Source organism: Mesocricetus auratus, unplaced genomic scaffold, assembly GCF_017639785.1.
Source record: "Mesocricetus auratus isolate SY011 unplaced genomic scaffold, BCM_Maur_2.0 Super-Scaffold_100033, whole genome shotgun sequence".
NCBI lineage: Eukaryota > Metazoa > Chordata > Mammalia > Rodentia > Cricetidae > Mesocricetus > Mesocricetus auratus.
Genome location: NW_024429213.1, coordinates 10,293,815 through 10,312,000, shown reverse-complemented (window position 1 = coordinate 10,312,000; position 18,186 = coordinate 10,293,815). Strand labels below are relative to the sequence as shown.

The following is an 18,186-nucleotide window of genomic DNA, read 5'->3' as shown; positions in this document are numbered from 1 at the left end:
ATGAATTCATTTATTGGTTGTTTGAGATGGAGTCTCATATAACCCAGGCTTGCCTCAAATTCACTAAATACCCAGAAGACTTTGAACTTTTGATTGCCGGAATTACAGATGTGCACCACCATTCCCAGTTTATATAGAGCTGATGATCAAGCCCAGAAACTCGTTCATGCTAATCAAGTAGTCTACCAACTGAAGTAACTCCTCAGCCCCTTTTAATTATTGGGCATACTGAGATTCCCCTTTTCATATGCCGTAAGTACACTTTCCTTTAAGTTACTGAGCACAACAGTAACAGCTACTCCAAATCCTTATTTGATAATTCTTACCTGTAAGCCATCTTGGACTTAATCTTCATTGATTTTCTTGTCTCTTAAGAACAGTTCCTGTTTTCCTGGTTCTTTAGACATTGAATAATTTTTTATTGTATTCTGGATATTATGATTTGTATGGGGGTTCTGCATTCTGTTATATTCTGCCAAAGAGTGCTACTCTTTTCAATCAGGCAGATAACTTGGTTGATGTCAAATGACAGATATTGTCTCTTACCCCAGTTCTTTTGTCCTTAGTGGGATTCTTTGAATGTTCTGTGTGTTTATAATGAAGGGATTAAACTATGTTTTTCTATGGGTCACTCCTGTTAGGGTGTTGTCGTTCCTTTCTAGTGGTTCCCTGTCCAGCTTGTTTCAAAGTCTCTAGACTGGAAAGACTGGGTTTTCTACAGAAGGTATAGCAACCCTAGTTAAAACCTACAATAACCCTGTGTTTTCTTTTCTTCGTGAGGTTGACTTCCCTGTAGGAGGAGCATGTTTTCACTCCCTCTTCAGATTCTTCAAGTAGCAGTTACTTGTATTTTCTTCAAAGTTAATAGCTCAAATCTATGGCAGATTTAGTCTGGTAGGAGCTTTTTCAGCCATACTGGTGGTAGTAGGGCAGCTTGATTTTTGAGATGATATGAGCTCAACCTTTCCTATGGCTCTATCTAAAAGAATGCTAATTTACATTGCAGGTCAGAGCCTTTGATTGATTTTTCTGTGTGAGCCAATGACCTTCAATAGAGAGATACTGCTATAGCCCAGTCATAGGGAAGAATGTGACATAAAGCTTCTTTTCATTTATTCAACAAAATTTTCTGTCCTCCCATCGAGAGAAAAACATTGGGTTGCCTATCCCAGTTGTATAGGGGGCATCCTTGCACTTTTGAAGATGGGGCAGAACTGACTATCAAAAGAACAAAGAACAGGTACACTAGAAAAAAGACACATTTAAGGACTGATCCTGTATTGGACCTTATTTTATGAATGCTCTCTTCTTTACCCCTCACAACCCTGCCAAGTAAACGCCATTGTCCAGTCTTTAATATGTGAGTGAAGTTCAGAGGCAGCACAACTGGTGATTTTCACAAGGTTGTAATTATAAAGGGACTTATTGCTTAAAACAAAACAACAAGCCCCACCCAGGTTGGCACCTTACCACATCCTCAAAAATAATATTAATACCAATAATAAACAGGACAATCTGAGTGCCACTTTTCCTCTCAGCAAAAAGGGATTGTAACTCAGTACAGCTCCTGACTTTTGACTGACAAGGTTCTATAAATGCTAAGTATAGTTTTCTATTAAGATTGAAACCTATGAGAAAAAAGCCGTGGGCTGACCCATCTTCAAAGTGTCCATTTAAGATTATTTTCTGTCAGCCAGGTGGCTAATGGGCTGTGTTAGACAATGGATAGATATTGTATTCTGTCTGAAACCATAGAATTGGAGAAAAAGGAGCAATTCCGCATTTATTTGGCTTGTCTACTGCCTGGGAGCCCGAGCTGCTGAGAACATTTATTTCATCTTAAGAAATGGATGGCACCTCCCTGTTTCGGATGGGAAGAAAACCTCTGCTCTGGCCTCAGTGTGAACAGGGGCATTGGTGATAGAATAGCCAGTGCAAGTCACTGTCCCCACACTGGGCAAAAATAGTTAAAGCATTTTGGGGGCAATTCTAAGGGAAAATGTTCAATTAATCGTAGGTTTATCTAATGTTGGATTTAAAAAATATTGACTGCTTCGTGTTTTACAGAGGGAACTTGCAGACAATGGAAAATAAGCCCCCTACTGAATTGAATAATGACTCTGTTAAGAGATGGCAACACAAGAAGAGATGTTTAAAGCACAGCTGGAAGGAGAAAGTAATAAGGCTGAGTTAGACAACAGACAGTCACAGCCTGGGCTGACAGTTGGAGCTATTGGGAGAGCACTGGTTTTCAGCCCCCAACCAACTTGCTCATGGAAGCATTGTGGTTGAGAGAGTGGAGCCTTCCCTTCAGTTCTGGGGTTTTTGTCTGTAATTGTCATTTGTTCTTGGGGACCTCACCCTACTCTTTCTGAGCCTGGGCTTTTCTGTGTAGCAAGGCAGTTTGATTGGGTCATCTTCTTAACATTTTCTTACCTTAACTGTTAAACATTAAAGATTCTCTCTCGTTCCTTCTACCCAGGTTCTTTCCACTCCATCCAAGAAGCCATATGGAATGCAAAATGGTATAAAAGTGGATGAGATACTTGAAACTTTTTAATTAAAATGTGAACAAATCAAAATGAAAGTGGAACCAATACGTCCTTCTCTCTTGAACTAGAAAGCAGATGACAGGTGACAGGTATGAATAGACTTTGAACTACTCTCTGAGTACAAACTTTCCTGCATTTTCATGTGAAACTAACAGTTCACTTTAAATATCTACAATGAGTTCTGACAGAGATGAGCAGGCAGCTCAAATAATGAAGGTCAGCAACTAATGCCCAAATCCCACTGCTTTAGAGTGCTCAAAGACAGCCTCAGATGCTTGAAGAGGAACAAACACCTTTATCCCACCCATGACCCTGACAGTAGCAGACCAGGCTAATGGTGGACATGGCTGGTATTCAAAGGTCAAAGAGACCCAGAGAAAAGGGCATATGGTTTTGGGGGATCGTGGTATGACCTTGATGGAATAAACAGTTCAATTTCAAAGGCTCAACGTACAGAGATCATGGGTTGCTTTTGAACCATATATAGCTTTGAAATTTTGGGGGGGGTAAAGGAAGTATAGGTATAACAGAGAGGAGTAAGGTTGACCATTTCATTGTTTCCCAGGGAAGTGGTATATTTGGGAATGTTTCTAGAAACTAACCCTTTACCTGTCTCCAATTTCTGGTTTTCTTAAAGATAGGTGAATTCCTTTTTTCACCCACACATTCAGTAGTAAATTAATCAACAGGCACTGACTAGAAGAAACCATGGATGGTAGACAAAAAAGAGAGAGAGAGAAAATTAAAAAGAAGCAAGGAAAGTGGGTGAACCTAGTAATAGAATATGGATTTTCCTTATAGTGTAAACTTTTTTCTTCTCTTTCTGTTCTGTTAAAGGCAAGTATTGAGATTATGATACAGATCCCACGTAGCTCAAGCGAGGAAGTAGGAAAAGTAAAACTGGAAAGAGTGACCAACAAAAGATATGTTAACTGGAGCACAAACCCCTAGGAGTCCCTCATGAAGTGTGTACAACATCTGCATTAATATCCTAAGGCTACCATAACAAATGACCACAGAGTTAATTGATTAAAGCAATTACTTTCACCTAAGGCCTGAAGCCAGGAATCTGAAACCAAAGTGTTGGCAGACTTTGTGCTTTCTGTAGAGTCTGATCAATACCCCATTCTGGTTCTTGGTAGTTGTCAGTCATCCTGGATGTTTCTTGACTTATAGATACATTACTTCAATTTCTACCTCTGTCTTCTTTCTCTGTATCTTCTTCACTTATCCTCTCTTGTAAAGACAGTTTCCATTGGATTTAAGGTCTATTCTGGTCCAGGATGATCTCATCTCAACATCCATAACTCAATTACAACTGCAGTGACCCTTTTTCCAAAAAAGGTCACAATCACAGTTTCCAAGTGTACCTATGTTTTACTGAGTCATCATTAAATCAACTACAGTGACCCTTAAACATGTCTCACTAGGAAAGTTGAAATATGAGGTCCAAAGACTCTGATGCTCCATTGGCTTGGTAGCCTGAAAGGATATCAAATCCTGAGCCTGGGGGATGGGTGGCTGAGGAATCTTTGGTGCTACTGAAAGCCCTGGGGCCTGGAAAAGAGAGGTGCTGGTCTTTCACGGAAGAAACAGCACCACAATACATATGAGTAGGGGCTGATAGCTCCTTTTCCAAGGATCTGGCTGGTGAGGGTATGTGTGAATGACATCAATAGCAACTGAATGAAATAACAGCTCCAAGTAGTCAGGAGTGGATGAAGACTATGCAAAGCCTGGGGAAAGGCTGAAGAGAGCACTACATGTACAGTGGCACTGACATTTGAACAGTCTCCTCTATGGTCATGAGCCACCCAGCAACACTGAGCCCACAGGAAGAGGTGAAATAAAAAAAAAACTACTCTGGAAAGAGCATCCAATAAGTTCATGGGATCTCCTCTTGTTTGCTCTCAGAACTCTCAGAACTCTTCAGGTGGTTCTCAGGCTTCAGAGCCTAGTCACTTAGGTGGATGCGCACGTGCGTGCGCATACACACACACACACACACACACACACACACACACACACACACACAGCTTTAGAGAGGGATACAGAATAGCAAAATACAGTGAGGTAGTTAGAATTCCAAACAGAACTTTGCTTTTATGATAGGTCTGCGGGTTAAGGGAGAGGAAATAGCATCTAAGCAAAAATAATAGTAGAGTCCTGGGCAGGATTCCAGCCCCACTACCTAATTCAAGTGCCTAGAAGAGGAATGACCAAGAGGCTTCACAACTAATCTGGGAATCGGGCATGGCTAATGTCAAAGGAACTGAAGAGGAGATACCTCGGTCCCACAAAAAAACTGAAAGCCAAGTTCTACTAGATAAAAAAAGAATGTAGTTTTGCCTCTGTCAGGACATTGGCAGACTATCAGGTTTTCTCGGCTGGTGGATTTGATAGGTAGAAGGATCTGGGGTATGGGTAGTATTCCAGAGAGCCTTGAATTAGCACTGTTTAGAATACATGGGCTTACTTAATTTAACTGTTGATACCAGCTTAAAGTTTCCAACATATGGTGTATAGACAGTCATAATCCAATAATACTTTTTTGTAGTTCCAATGTAAGGAACCTAAAAATGCATTGTTTGTGCCAGATCTACAATGTTGCATTAGTAGAAATACACCTCAACATGTGTAGTAGTGAAACATGGCAGATTATTTCTAGCTCCAAAACAGGTGTCTCTAAGGAATGGAAGATTTCTCTGTAAGGATTCAGAAAACCCAGGGCAAGTCTGAAGAGAACATTCAGACTACATGCACAGTGGCACTGATGTTTGCACAGTCTAGTATACGGTCACGAGCCACCCAGCAACACTGAGCTCATGGGAAGTGGTGAAAAAAATACAGCGTTGTAGATCTGGCACAAACAAGGCTCTTTATCTCTTGTGGCTGTACTATTTTCAATACATAGTTCCAAAGACATTCATTATTATCAAGCTAAGATTTGGGACAACAGGGTATAGACTCACCATAGGCAGTTTGTGGGGATCTGGCCCATAACTGACAAGCATCACTTCTCTTCTGATCCACTGACTGTACCTTAATCATGAAGGCTTGCCTGACTGCAACTTTATATACTATACTATACTATACTATACTATACCATACCATACCATACTGTCTCAGTTTGGTTCTCTATTGCTGCAAAGAGACACCATGGCCACGACAACTCTTATAAAGGAAAACATTTAATCATGGCTGGCTTACAGTTCAGAGGTTCAGTCCATTATTTTCATAGTGGTGTGCAGGTAGACTGGGTGCTTGGGAAGGAGCTGGAAGTTCTACATTTTGATCAACAGACAGCATAAGCAACTGTGTGTCACACTGGGCATAGTTTAAGCATAAGAGACCACAAAGCCCATCCCACAGTGACACCCTTCCTCTGACAAGGCCACATCTACTCCAAAAAGGCCACACCTCCTAATAGTGCCACTCCTTATAGGGGTCATTTTCTTTCAAACCACCTAATATACCATACAATACTATACTATTTATAGTACACTGTATTTTACTATATATTGTATACTTTATGGCCCAGGCAGGAGGGAGAAGAGAAAGGTAATTTTATCTACTTGTAGATGAGGTTTAAAAATCATAGTTCATCTATGATCCATGTGGGATGGGCTACACTAGTCCACATGGCTGCATTCACTGGCTATAGGCTGGAAAGTATAAGGTAGTCTCACTCATATGTCTGGCTGAGCCTTGGTTCTGACTGTGGACTTGGAAACTCGGTCTTCCTTTGTGTGGCTCCATTTTTGTAATTTTCCTTGATAACTGGGTGACCTGAAGTTCTTCAAGTAGTGATTCAAGGAAGCCAGAGAAGAAGCAAAATTTTAAGATCTTAGACTGGAGCAGATACTGTGTCACTTCTACTGCATTCTGGGGGAGAAAAGAAGTCATGAGTTGACCCTGATTTAAGCAGAGGGAGAACAGACTCTCTTAATGAGAGGAATGTCATTGTTTTAGTCAGACTACTACAACAAAAATCTCACAAATGGAATGACTTATCGACAACAGACATTGATTTCTCACAGCTCTGCAGACAGGGTAATCCAGGATCAAGGTGTAAGCAGATTTTGCCATCTGATAAGAATTTATTCCTCATAAATGATGCCTTTTACTATGTTCTCACATCATAAAAAGGAGAACTGAATTCTTCTCGTTAGTTAGTTTTCTATTGATAAGCAAAACACCTAATGCTGAATATAAAGAAAAGAGGTTTGTGTTGCATGCTAAAGGCATTCTTTGGGTTGAGCATCTCATGAGGGTCTCATGGAGAGTGAGTGGCATTTTGGCAAGAATCAGATGAAAGCAAGAGATATCAAATCGTGAGAAAGAAAGCCAGAAGGGGGCACATGCTTGATCATTTATAATGACTTACGATATGGTGTCTAGGTGGCAGTCCCCATTAAATGTATATTAATCCCTCATGAGAGTGATACCCACAATGGTCCAATGGCCTCCTATGAGGTACCGCCCCCCCCCCCCCCACTGCTATAAGGGCAGAATCTCCAGCACATAAACTCACATGGAACAAACCATATCTAAAATAGAGCAAAGCTCCCTCAAGTGCTCTCTCTCTCTCTCTGTGCCTCTGTCTCTGTCTGCCTGCCTGTCTGTCTGTCTATCTGACTCTCTCTCTCTCTCTCTCTCTCTCTCTCTCTCTCTCTCTCTGTGTGTGTGTGTGTGTGTGTGTGTGTGTGTGTGTGTGTGTGTGTGTAAGTCAGAGAGCAACCTCTGTGTGTCATTCTTCATACATCTTCCACTTTTAATTTGAGATCGGGTCTCTCATTGGACTGGAGCTTCATCATGGAAGCTACACAAGTTGGCCATGGAGCCCAGAGAATAGGAGTCTGTCTTAATGCACCTCCCCTTCTCACAACATTGTTGGGATTACAAGGGTGCACCTTCACAATTCTGCTTTTTACATGGGTTCTGGGATTCACATTTAAGCCCCCTTACTTATGAAGCAATTGTTTTACCAACTGAGACATCTCCCCAGTTCCTTGGACCTTTTCATAAGGACATTAATCCCATCCAATCTAATGACCCCCGAAGGCCCACCTCATAATATCATCACACTGAAGGCTCGATTTCATCATTTGAAATTGAAGAAGGCACAGACATTTAGAGCCTTGCACATATAAGATAAGAGCGCAGAAATTATCCATATTCTTTCATGCAACTTTTAGTCTGCTTTGTTCCTTCCTCCTCCCCAAAGCACCCAAAAATTCTCACATGCCACTCTCCATTTACTCTTTTGCTAGTTCAGGACATCTGAGAAGCTGACACCAAGTCAAGACAAGAAGATAAAGGCCAGATAAAAAGAGGAGAAGGGACTGAAGAAGGTAGACAGTTTTTTTCTGCTCATTATGTGGGTCCAACTCTATAAAAGGAACAATGGTTATGTAGAAAAAAGCCATAGGCATTAGTGAATGTCTAAGACACTTTTAGCAAAAATCTTGAGGCATCTTCAAGGCAAAGGTGTGAGACAGGAGAGCCCCACAACTTCCGTTTTGGCAACTGCCTTAGGATCCTTGCAGTACTCAGTTCAGCTGGTAAGGGTGTGGCTATCGGAGTGATGGATTTCTAGGCACAGTATCTGGGGCTGCCAATCAATTGCATTCCCAGTAGTTAAGGGTCTGCAAAGGACATTCTCATGGCTGCCACAGTCTTCTTGTCAGAGTCATCTTTCACCTTCTAATCACCCCCTCTACACACAATCTGTCACTGGAGACGTTTTCTTAAGGATCAGTCTTTATTTTCACATTTAGAACGTTCTCAACTCTTCCTTAACCATTTGAATACACATAGAGAGCCTTCAAACACACTGGTGTCTCATCTTGGCAGAAGAAGACTTCTTCTGGTCTTAACCAACTTATTTCAGCTGAAGTCACAAAACCCAGAACTGCTCCATTAGCAAATCTTACTTCCTTGCTTCCTACATTCTGACTTCCTGTCAACAGGCTTTCTCTGGTGCTCTTACTTAGTCCACTTATGCTCCCCCAGTCCTATCCCTGTGCCGACACTTCTCCATACCTTGTGCCCTCCATTCCCTCCCTCCCCACGTTTGCACTGAGAGTATCTATTCCCATAAGCACTCCTGGAACACATTGTCCTCTTCTTGTGTGTTCTCTCAACACCATTATTTTGTTTGCCCTTGATAAGCATGCTCAGCCTTGTTTAATTCCAGCCTCCCACCTCTTCCATCCAAGCTCCTAAGCAGCTAAAAGTGGCTGCTGGAAAACACTCAACCATCACTGACTGGCCTCACTTGAAATTTATGACGGCAGACTTCAAGTGGTACATCAGTGCAGCCAGGCAATCCTATCCCATTTCCCAGCACAATTCACTCTCCCCTGTCTATGAGATGATGCTTCCATAATCTTTTTCACCTTTCCACAACCTCCAGCAATCCCTTCTAGTCTTCCTTCTCAGCAGATGGACTTCTTTGTTTATATAATTTTTCTTTATTCTTAGGAATTTCATACATAAAACCAATGAAATATGATTATATCTACCACCTATCTTTTTTTGGCTCTCACTCCTCCCCCCATGCCCCATCATGCCTCCTTCCCAGTTTCATGTCTTCTTTTGGCATATATATATATATATATATACATACACACACACACACACACACACACACACACACACATATATATATTATATCACAAAATCTCAGTTAACACTGCTCATATGTGCATGAGTTTGGGGCCATCCACCAGAACATGGGAAATCCACCAGTGAGAAAATTGAGAAAATTCTAAATACATAATGGTTCTCCCTGGCCTGACAGTTATCAAGTGACAAAGCCTCCTTTGCAGGGGGTGGGGTCTGAAGATCACTTCCCTCATCTCTGCAGAAATTTTGGTTGGCTTGTTTCTGTGCAGGTAACTGCAGGTGCTGTGAGTTAATGATGCAATAGTCATGGCATGCCCCAAAGACAGCACTTCCTGGTGCTCTTCCCCATCTTATGAACTCTTAAACATTCCTTCTGTCGCCTATACCACGATGTTTCCTGAGCCATGTCAGTGTGTGTCTGTGATAAAGATGACCGTCTTTCTTAATTCCCTGAGGGAAAAAAGAAACAACCTTAAGAGACGTTGCCTTCTCTCTCAGGTCCTTTACCTACTGGCCCCTATCTGTACGGACCAACTGGTACAATGACTAGACTTGGTCCTTTTTGCATAAGGCCAACCTTTCCAAGTGAGAACTGGGGCTCTTCCCCCGCTGTTCATTTTCCCGTGGTCAACTTCTCTCTCTCCTCCTTCTTCCATTGTACTCTCCTCACTGGATCACTTCTAGCAGCATGGCAATATGCTGTGATACTTGCCATAAAAAAGAATCAAAACCTTCACGGTGCACAAGCCTCTACTAGCACCGCCTGCTCATCTTTCATTTCTGGTAAAGTGCCTTTTGCCTACACCTGCCATCCCCATTGCTTCTTTCCCTCCTTGAGCCCTTCTAGGGTACTGTTGGAACGTGGGAACTAGGGCTCAGCCCTATTCGAGATGCTGCACTGAACATTTCCCGGTGTCCAGGAACTCCCCTGCTTTGTGCTCTCCTGAGTGGTCACCCTAAGCACCACTGCCACTGCCTCTACCACGCCCACCACCTCCATTTTTACACCTCCACCTCCACCACCACCCCAGGAGGCTCCTCCAGGAAATGGAATATCCACACTAGCATCTGTTCATTTTGGAGAATGGGCTGACCCAGGATCTCTCTGTGCACAAGGATGAATTTGATAAAGGCCCATATATAGGCTTCCCTAAGACCACTCTGAGTTCCCATCTTACCCAGGACATTTTTGTGACCTCATATCTGAAGATTTGCCCTTCTCTCCAGTGATGCAAAGACACATGTCCTACTGGGAACACTCTCTCTCTCTCCCTCACTCCCTGAATCCATCCCTCCCTCCCCCTCCTTCTGAAGACTTGCTTTGGTTTTTTTTGCTGTTGTTTGTTTGTTTGTTTTCCTTTTTCAATCCCAAGACTCCAAAGAAAAGTTTGATCCCACCTAGACTTAGTATGAGTTGTTTGGTGTGAGATGTGTTTTTTTGTCTTTTAAACAAGAGGGCTTTCTTTTGGAAGCAGTTTTTTCAATTCTGGCAACTGGAAAGAGAAGTAGGAAGAAATAACAAATTCGTTCATTAAAAAAAATTTGTTAATCAGCTGATCTGTGTTAGGTGCACGTTTAGACATCTGAGAAAAAGAAACAAATTTGTGTCCATATGGGTCTTTACAGATAATGTTTGGTTTTTCTTTTTCTATCAAACAGTCGTGTCTTACATCTAATTTTCACCTATCTACCTATGGGTACATATAGTATAATTTTTTCCTGATAAAAGTAGCTCGAGCTAAGCAAAGGAAACCACATTCTATAATAAGACCCCTCCCCTAAAGCCTCATACTAATTTTCAAATTTATATATCTGTAATTGCCCCTCGGTGGAAAAGGCCCATTCTGTGTTGAGCACAAATGGTCCATGATTTTCAGCTCTAGGTGATCTTGCAAATGTTACTCAATAGCTGTCTCGTGAGTCATAGAGCCATTATTATTAGCTCTGCATCATCATTCAGGAATTTCTGGTTCAGAGACATTGAGAAACTTTCCTGAGGTCAGCCAGCTAACTCATGGTTGAATTGTAACTTCAGTTCTGATTTCTGGACTCACATTGGATGATGTTATAGGTATACTATTCATAGAGACTATTGCTTACTAGAGATCCAGTAAAAATAACAGGATCAGCCAAGATTTCTTTCTGTGGTTATGCAGAGTACACAGTGCTAAGTTTTGGCATTGTTATGACCACTGACAATAGGCTGTCTCTGCCTGTTTTCATTCTCCTTCAACTCAGAATGGTTTCAGAATAAAGATGGCCACACGGCACTTACATGTAGCTTAACCAGTAGGAGATGAATTGTGTAATATTTCCCTTTATTAGACAGTCATCCATATTACTTTATTTTCAATTTCTAATGGCATAGAGTTTTGTTATTCCAGAGTGAGATTCTAATAGTATTTACTTGAGAGACCCTTGGCAATTGTTATTCTAAGCATTGCATGGATCATGAAATTCATAATTCATTTTTAATCACAGTATACTCAGATATTCAGTTCTGAGCTGCATGCAATGTGTACTACTAATAGATCTAGCCCCTACATAGCTGTACTCTCCCAAAGAATATTTGATGCAGAAACAATAACCTCTAGGGGGAGCTCAAGTCTTCTCTCTCATGCCACTGGGGTAGAAATGAACCAAGGGCAAGAACCTCATTGCAGGGGCAGGTGGCCTTTGATTATGTCTACCCTTGAGGTTAGAGGTCTTTTGCTTGTATATGATGGGGATCCATCTGACCCCTTTTCTTGGAATGCAATCATTTGAGAATTCTACAGTACAGATGATGCATGGTAAGGGGTCTTTCCATACCCAAGAACCTGGCAGGAACTGGGTGAAACAGGAAAAGATGACTTGTGGCCACACAGTAATCTGAGCCTTAGGCCAGGAGAGTAATGGAATCCTGTGGCCTGCCACCCCAAAGCTCTGCTCTCCAGACTGATGGATTCTGTAAGAGACACAGTGCATGAGTCCTGGGGTCATATCTATACAACATTATGAACTGACAGGGGCACTCAAATGAGGCTCTCTGTGGTAGGCTTCAGAGGAATCTGAATATATGGCATGTGGCCACAGTGGGCTAGTTTTGTGGACTTGGGAATTAGGAGATCCACTTGGACTCTTCATTAGTAATATAACATAAACCAATGCAGGATCTGATTTATGGCACACAAAAAAAGATATCCTGAGAAAATATGCGTGATATAAACATAAATGTAAGACTGTGTTTATGCAAATGTGCCACAAAATTTATACATTAGGGAAAGTTCCAAATAAAGCATTATGGAGGAAAACAGCTACAAGGCATCCAACCAAATGAATGCACATAGCACAGAATCCCACAGTGAGTCCTGCCCGGAACGCTGGAGCTGAACCACACAGGTTTTCACCCAGAGCCTCTGTTGGCTCAGTACATCTCTGGGGAGGAGTTTTTTTTTAGTGGAGAAAGACTTCTAGGGAAAGGAACAGAAATAAAATCTTCAGCCTCTTTGACCCATTCCTTCATTGGAATTCCCATCAAACTGACCCAAAGACAGGACTTGGAGGATTGGCGACAATGAGTTAGGGAAGAGAGGAGGTGAAATGCATGAATGGATCACCGTTCAGAGCAACTGAGATTCAGTCTTCAGGGTGACCAAGTATGGAATCATGTGAGTCACAGCCCAGCAGGAGTACTCTGGAAAATTACAGGGAAGCACAAATTCCTATTACTCACACAGTCAGGCATCAAATAGGGGGTACTGTCTTTCCTGTCCTTCTGGTTTACACCAAAAGCTTTGGAGAGTGAAATCAGGGGAAAGGGACAGATCTCAAGATAAAGAGCTGTCCATGTGCTGAAGATTGAGGAGGCTTTCAGGACTCAAGAGTTGTGAGGGACATGAGACAAGGCATGAACAATATCTTCATGTCAATACCGAGGCTAATCTAGATCACCTGTAAGGCCACTCCCATGGCTGATGTCCAGTGATTTTCTGGTGCATTTGCTCTCTGTGTTGGTAATGTCAGAGAAAGTTCCAGCCTCAGACTGATACCAGGGATCAGAAGTGTAATTATACCTCAAAAACTGTAGTAACTCCAGGCAAGAGAGCAGGGTTTTTGTAAAACCATCACCCCTTTAGTCATTGAGTAACAGGGAACACCAAGGGAACAAAAGATTCCAGGCATTTCCCAATCTCTACAAACACTGGCAGAGTGGCTCTCAGTGCCTGATGGTCTTTAAGGAGAGCAGGTGTGGGCTGTTAGAAGTACAAGCACAATGAAGCTGGAGGACTCAAGGACTCGAAGGGGGCCAGTGTCGGCTACTTACTTACTAAGAGCATAGCAGCAGCAGTGATGTCTGTGTTTCTTCTGCTCTGATATAGTTTTACAAGAATGAGACTCCACAAGTCCCTTCCTTGGCCCATTCTATTGCTGCAGACAGTTGACACTCAGGAGACTTAACACAATAGAACTTAAATTCTCAGAATGCCATGATGCGAAAGAGGGCAACATGGGCCCTTTTATAGGATGGAAATTCCAACTTCAAAAGTCTAGAAAGAATGGCCCCAAAAGTCTCTTGCAGATTGTGTGGAATCTTTTCAAACTGAAGTAGGTTTGGGACTAAAGACAGTGAAAATATTTCTGAAATGAAGGGATAAATCTAGCTATGCAGAGATGCAGCACAATGCCATCATAAAAAATCCACTTTTGTCCATGCCACAGCCCTGAACCTCCCGTGCACTAGATCAGAGACCCTGATAAATCTGGGCTGCTAGAAATGCCAACCAGCTCATATGTTTTCAGTGAGCAATGACAGGGAGCCAAATTGCTTTATTCCGATTAGGGAAGGGCCTCTGACTGTAAAATATACTGTGTGAAAAAAAATATTGAGTTTTAGTTCGCTGACACATCAATTTAAGAGAGTTATAGCTCTCACATGGAGGCCAAGCAGGTATCTCTCCACATGTATGTGCAATAAAAATTAATTGTGGCCTTTTATACAGGGCACTGTTGTACTAGTGGGATCAGAGGATGACCTGCGTGTTACCTCCAGTGGCAAGTCACAACACTAAGGGTGTTGGCTCTTCTCTGGGAAACATCAAGAAACCAACTCTGAAATCCATGAATGAGTTTTTTGCACAAACTTCCTGAATTTAAAAAGATATACACATCCATGTTAGATTCACCATTTCCTAAGGAATTTCATACTCATATTTTATGGGATAGCCATGTGTATACAGTCAGGGTCCCAATAAGAAAATAGAATATTCTCCAAGGCTTTCAATTGATTAAGGAGATTGGCCATACAGGAAATAGGAGAGAATAAACCAAGCAGAAAATGATTAGTGACAGTCAGAAACTACTACCACCTTGCATGCTTAGGGGCATAAGAAGAGTGGAACAATTGAGCCCAAGGTCTGGAACTTGAACCAGAGTCAACTATGGACAAGAAAAGAAGGACGGGGATTCCTTGTGAATCTGGAGATGCCATGGGATGCAGATAATGAGAAATTGAAGCACTCTGGCTTCTCCATTCATTCTGTTCTGCAACCTTCCACCACTGCCTCTCATTGAATGGACTAAGCTGGAAGACAAAGGGTCAAGGGAGCCTGGAAATGGCAGTGTTTTGCAATATAAGGCATGGCAGGGGGAAAGTAGAGAGTGGATCTTGGAGTAAAAGGACATTTGATAGTCACATTAAATATGTGAAGCCCCTTAGTGTTCCAAGTTGACAGGTCTGTAAGCTGTGATTAGAAAAGAAAGAGTAGTTAGACTGGTGTTCAGTTCCTAATGGAGTGTAGCATCTTCAGGTAGAGTATTGTATCTGACCGGGATGGAACAGTGACAAGTTCCTTCAGAAAAGGCTTCTGGGTGAACAATAGACATGCCACATGTTATAAGGATTCTAGCTTATCAGGAGTAGGAACATCACACCCCCATTCTTGGCGAGTCTTCTTTTTAATTGCACCCTCTTTATTACCGATGGCAGGACAGTAGATTCACAGCTTTGAACTCTACTAAGAAGAAGGAATTCTATCTCTCTATCTCTTTTTCTAAAAGTAGATGGCAAGGTAAGAGAAGGAAGTCAGAAAGTAGACAAAGCAATGAATTCCAGGATCTGGCTCACTGAAGGACAAGGCAATAACAAAACCTTAACTTTGAATAAGGAAACCAAAAGCTATTATTCCACCTACTATTGGCTCTCTGGAAGGGGTCTACCTCATGGGTCATCACGGAAGGATCAAAGCAAAATAATAATAAAAAATAATAAGGTACCACATGGGTGGGCAGAGCTGGTTTTAGATCCATCCTAGTCCTTACATAGTATGGGAGTGATTCAGATGTCCCCAAATCCCACAGTATGGCATAGGTAACAGTTGGATTAAGAGCTCCAGAGAGATGTACATCTTCAGAGGGCAAGGTGGCTCCCTGGCAATGGCCCAAAGGAAGGAGAGGAAAATAAAGAAGAGGCAGATGAATTGTGTAGCTAAGAATGGAGATGGTTTACAACAACAGAAGGGAAATAGATGCTGTTATCTGAACATTTGTGGTCTCTGCCTCAAATTCAGCATCCTTGTGGATAGGATCAGGGATCTTATAAAAGAATCCCTTGTGAAATCTTCCACATCTCCTGTTATATGAGGACACAATGAAAAGTTAGTCCTTTAGCTAGCCCTCAGCAGGCATCAAATCTTCCAGCACCATTATCTTTGACTTCCCAGCCTCCAGAATTATGTAGAATAAGTTTTTGTTCCTTGTAAGTAACCCCATCTATAGTATTTTTTGTCATGGCAACCAAAAAGTACTAAGATAGATGTCAAGAATGGGAAGGCCAGAGCAGAGTCGATGCCCTACTCATGCAAGGAGACTAGACATAAGTATTGCCCTTCACAGGCCTTAGCAGCAAATGGTAGTGCAGGATACCAGATGGCCATCCCCGCTCATGAAGCTACTAGAGGGTTGTTGATTCAAAGTGATTAAATTTCTTAAAAATCCCTCTGACTTCACCTAAAAGATGAACATCATGGAATATCAACCTGTATCCAATTCTGAAATGCTGATCAGCATTAGAGACTATGGAAAGACAATGTGCTATCATGTTAAGGTACTGAGATTCGGGACTCATTTATGAAGGCAGCTAACCTGACTAAAGTAGGTTATTGCCTTACTCAGCTCCCCTCTTGTATCTGCCTCATAGAGTTATTATAAAGATAACTAGAAACCCCTATGCAAAAGCACTTTTTGAAAAATCTAGCATATAAAGTTATGTTACAGATAAAATCAATTTCTTCCAGAATACAAAGTATTGTTTAGTACCGAATGCTTATGTCCTCCCAAAATGTTGAAATCTCATCTCCATTGTTTGCAAGTGGGACCTTTAGGAGGTAGATAGAACATAAGGATAGCACCCAAAGGAGTGAAATTAGTACCCTATAGGTGACCTATGATGCCTTATAAAAAATGTTTCAGGCTCTTTTTCATGGCACCCCCAAGGGGGTTTACTGTGTCAAGATGAAGCTGAATGTCTCCTTCCTAGCCTTTGGCTGTCAGAAACTCACTGTAGTGGACAATGAACACAAACTTCCTACTTTCTATGAGAAGCACATGGCCATAGAAGTAGCTGCTGATGCTCTGGTGAAGAGTGGAAGGGTTATATGGTCCCTCCTAATCAGTGGGGGGAACAATGGACAAGGTCTTCCTATGAAACAAGGTGTCTTCATGACAGCCTGCTGTAGAGTAAGGAGCATTCTCATTATAGATCAAGGAAAGCTAGAGGGAGGAAGTGCACGTCTCTTCAGGATGAATTGTGGATGGCAATGTGAGTGTTCTCAACTTGGTCATTGTGAAAAAACGAGAAAAGAATATTCTTAGACTGACAGGTCCTCCTGTGCCTCAGCCGCCAGGGACCAAGACAGCTACTAGAATCCAAAAATTTGTCAATATCTGTAAAGTAGATAATATCTACCAATATGTTGTCAGAAAGTCCTTTCAGCAAATAATGTAAGAAGCCCAAAACACCCAAGACTCAGCATCTTGTTGCCCCACATGTCCTGCAACACAAACACTGACATATTTCCCTGGGAAAATAATGCATGAATTATTAGGCTGCAGAATATGTTAAACTTTTGGCCAAGAGAATGAAGGAAGCCAAAAAAGCTCAAAAAATGCCAGGAACAGATTGTCAAGAGACATAGGCTGTCTTCACTAAGAGCTTCTACTTCTAAGACTGAGTCCAGTCAAAAACAATTTGTTAAGGGAAATAAGTTAATTGTCAGACCTTGAGAAAAAGGGAAAAACTCAGAAACTTCTCATTCTATTTCCGAACACAAAACATTGGCTGACCACAATCTGTAAATTAGTCCTCCTCAGGAACCTGGCATGGCTGCTACCTTGATCATAGATTTCCTAACTTTCAGCAATGGGAGAAACAGATTTCTGTTGCTTATAGGCTAACCAATCTATAAAATTTTGTTATAGTAGCCCAAATTAAGACACATGCCTATTATCCTCCTCTTCTATAGTAGTGCTATGACATCACTCTGAGTTCTGTGAACTACATTGCCCTGTGTGAGGAAAGCAGATAGGGGATGGGAGGGAGGATCCCGCCTCTCCCATCTCCTGGACAGTCTTGAAAGGATCTCGAGGTCTCTCTCCATTGGTGACTTCACAACTTGTTGACCCTTGTATGACTTTAGCCACCAGAATTTCTTCCTCTTCTGCTCCTGCAACTATTTAGCAATTGAGGTATCTCTGAGGATACAAGACTGGTCAGCAACAGAAGCAGTTATCAGGACTCCAGTTCCAGTAAGAGAAAAGGGGGTCCAGTCATCAGGATCCACACTGACATGTATTTCTGTATTCCTTTATATAACTATATTCCAGCCGGGTCAGTCACTGTTAGCTTCCAAGAGAAATAATCAATGACTTGGGTAGTAATTTCAGAGGACCTCCCCCAAGATATTCACTTTCTAAAATGATCTCCCCTGACCTATTGTGTTGAGTCTTACTGTATTAATGTGAAAAT

The 18,186-nt window shown here is 41.8% G+C and overlaps 1 pseudogene; it reads left to right on the top strand.

Annotated features, from left to right (window-relative positions):
* The first annotated feature begins 16,673 nt into the window (after positions 1-16,673).
* On the top strand, positions 16,674-17,444 carry LOC106021981 (annotated as a pseudogene).
* The last annotated feature ends 742 nt before the right edge of the window (positions 17,445-18,186 follow it).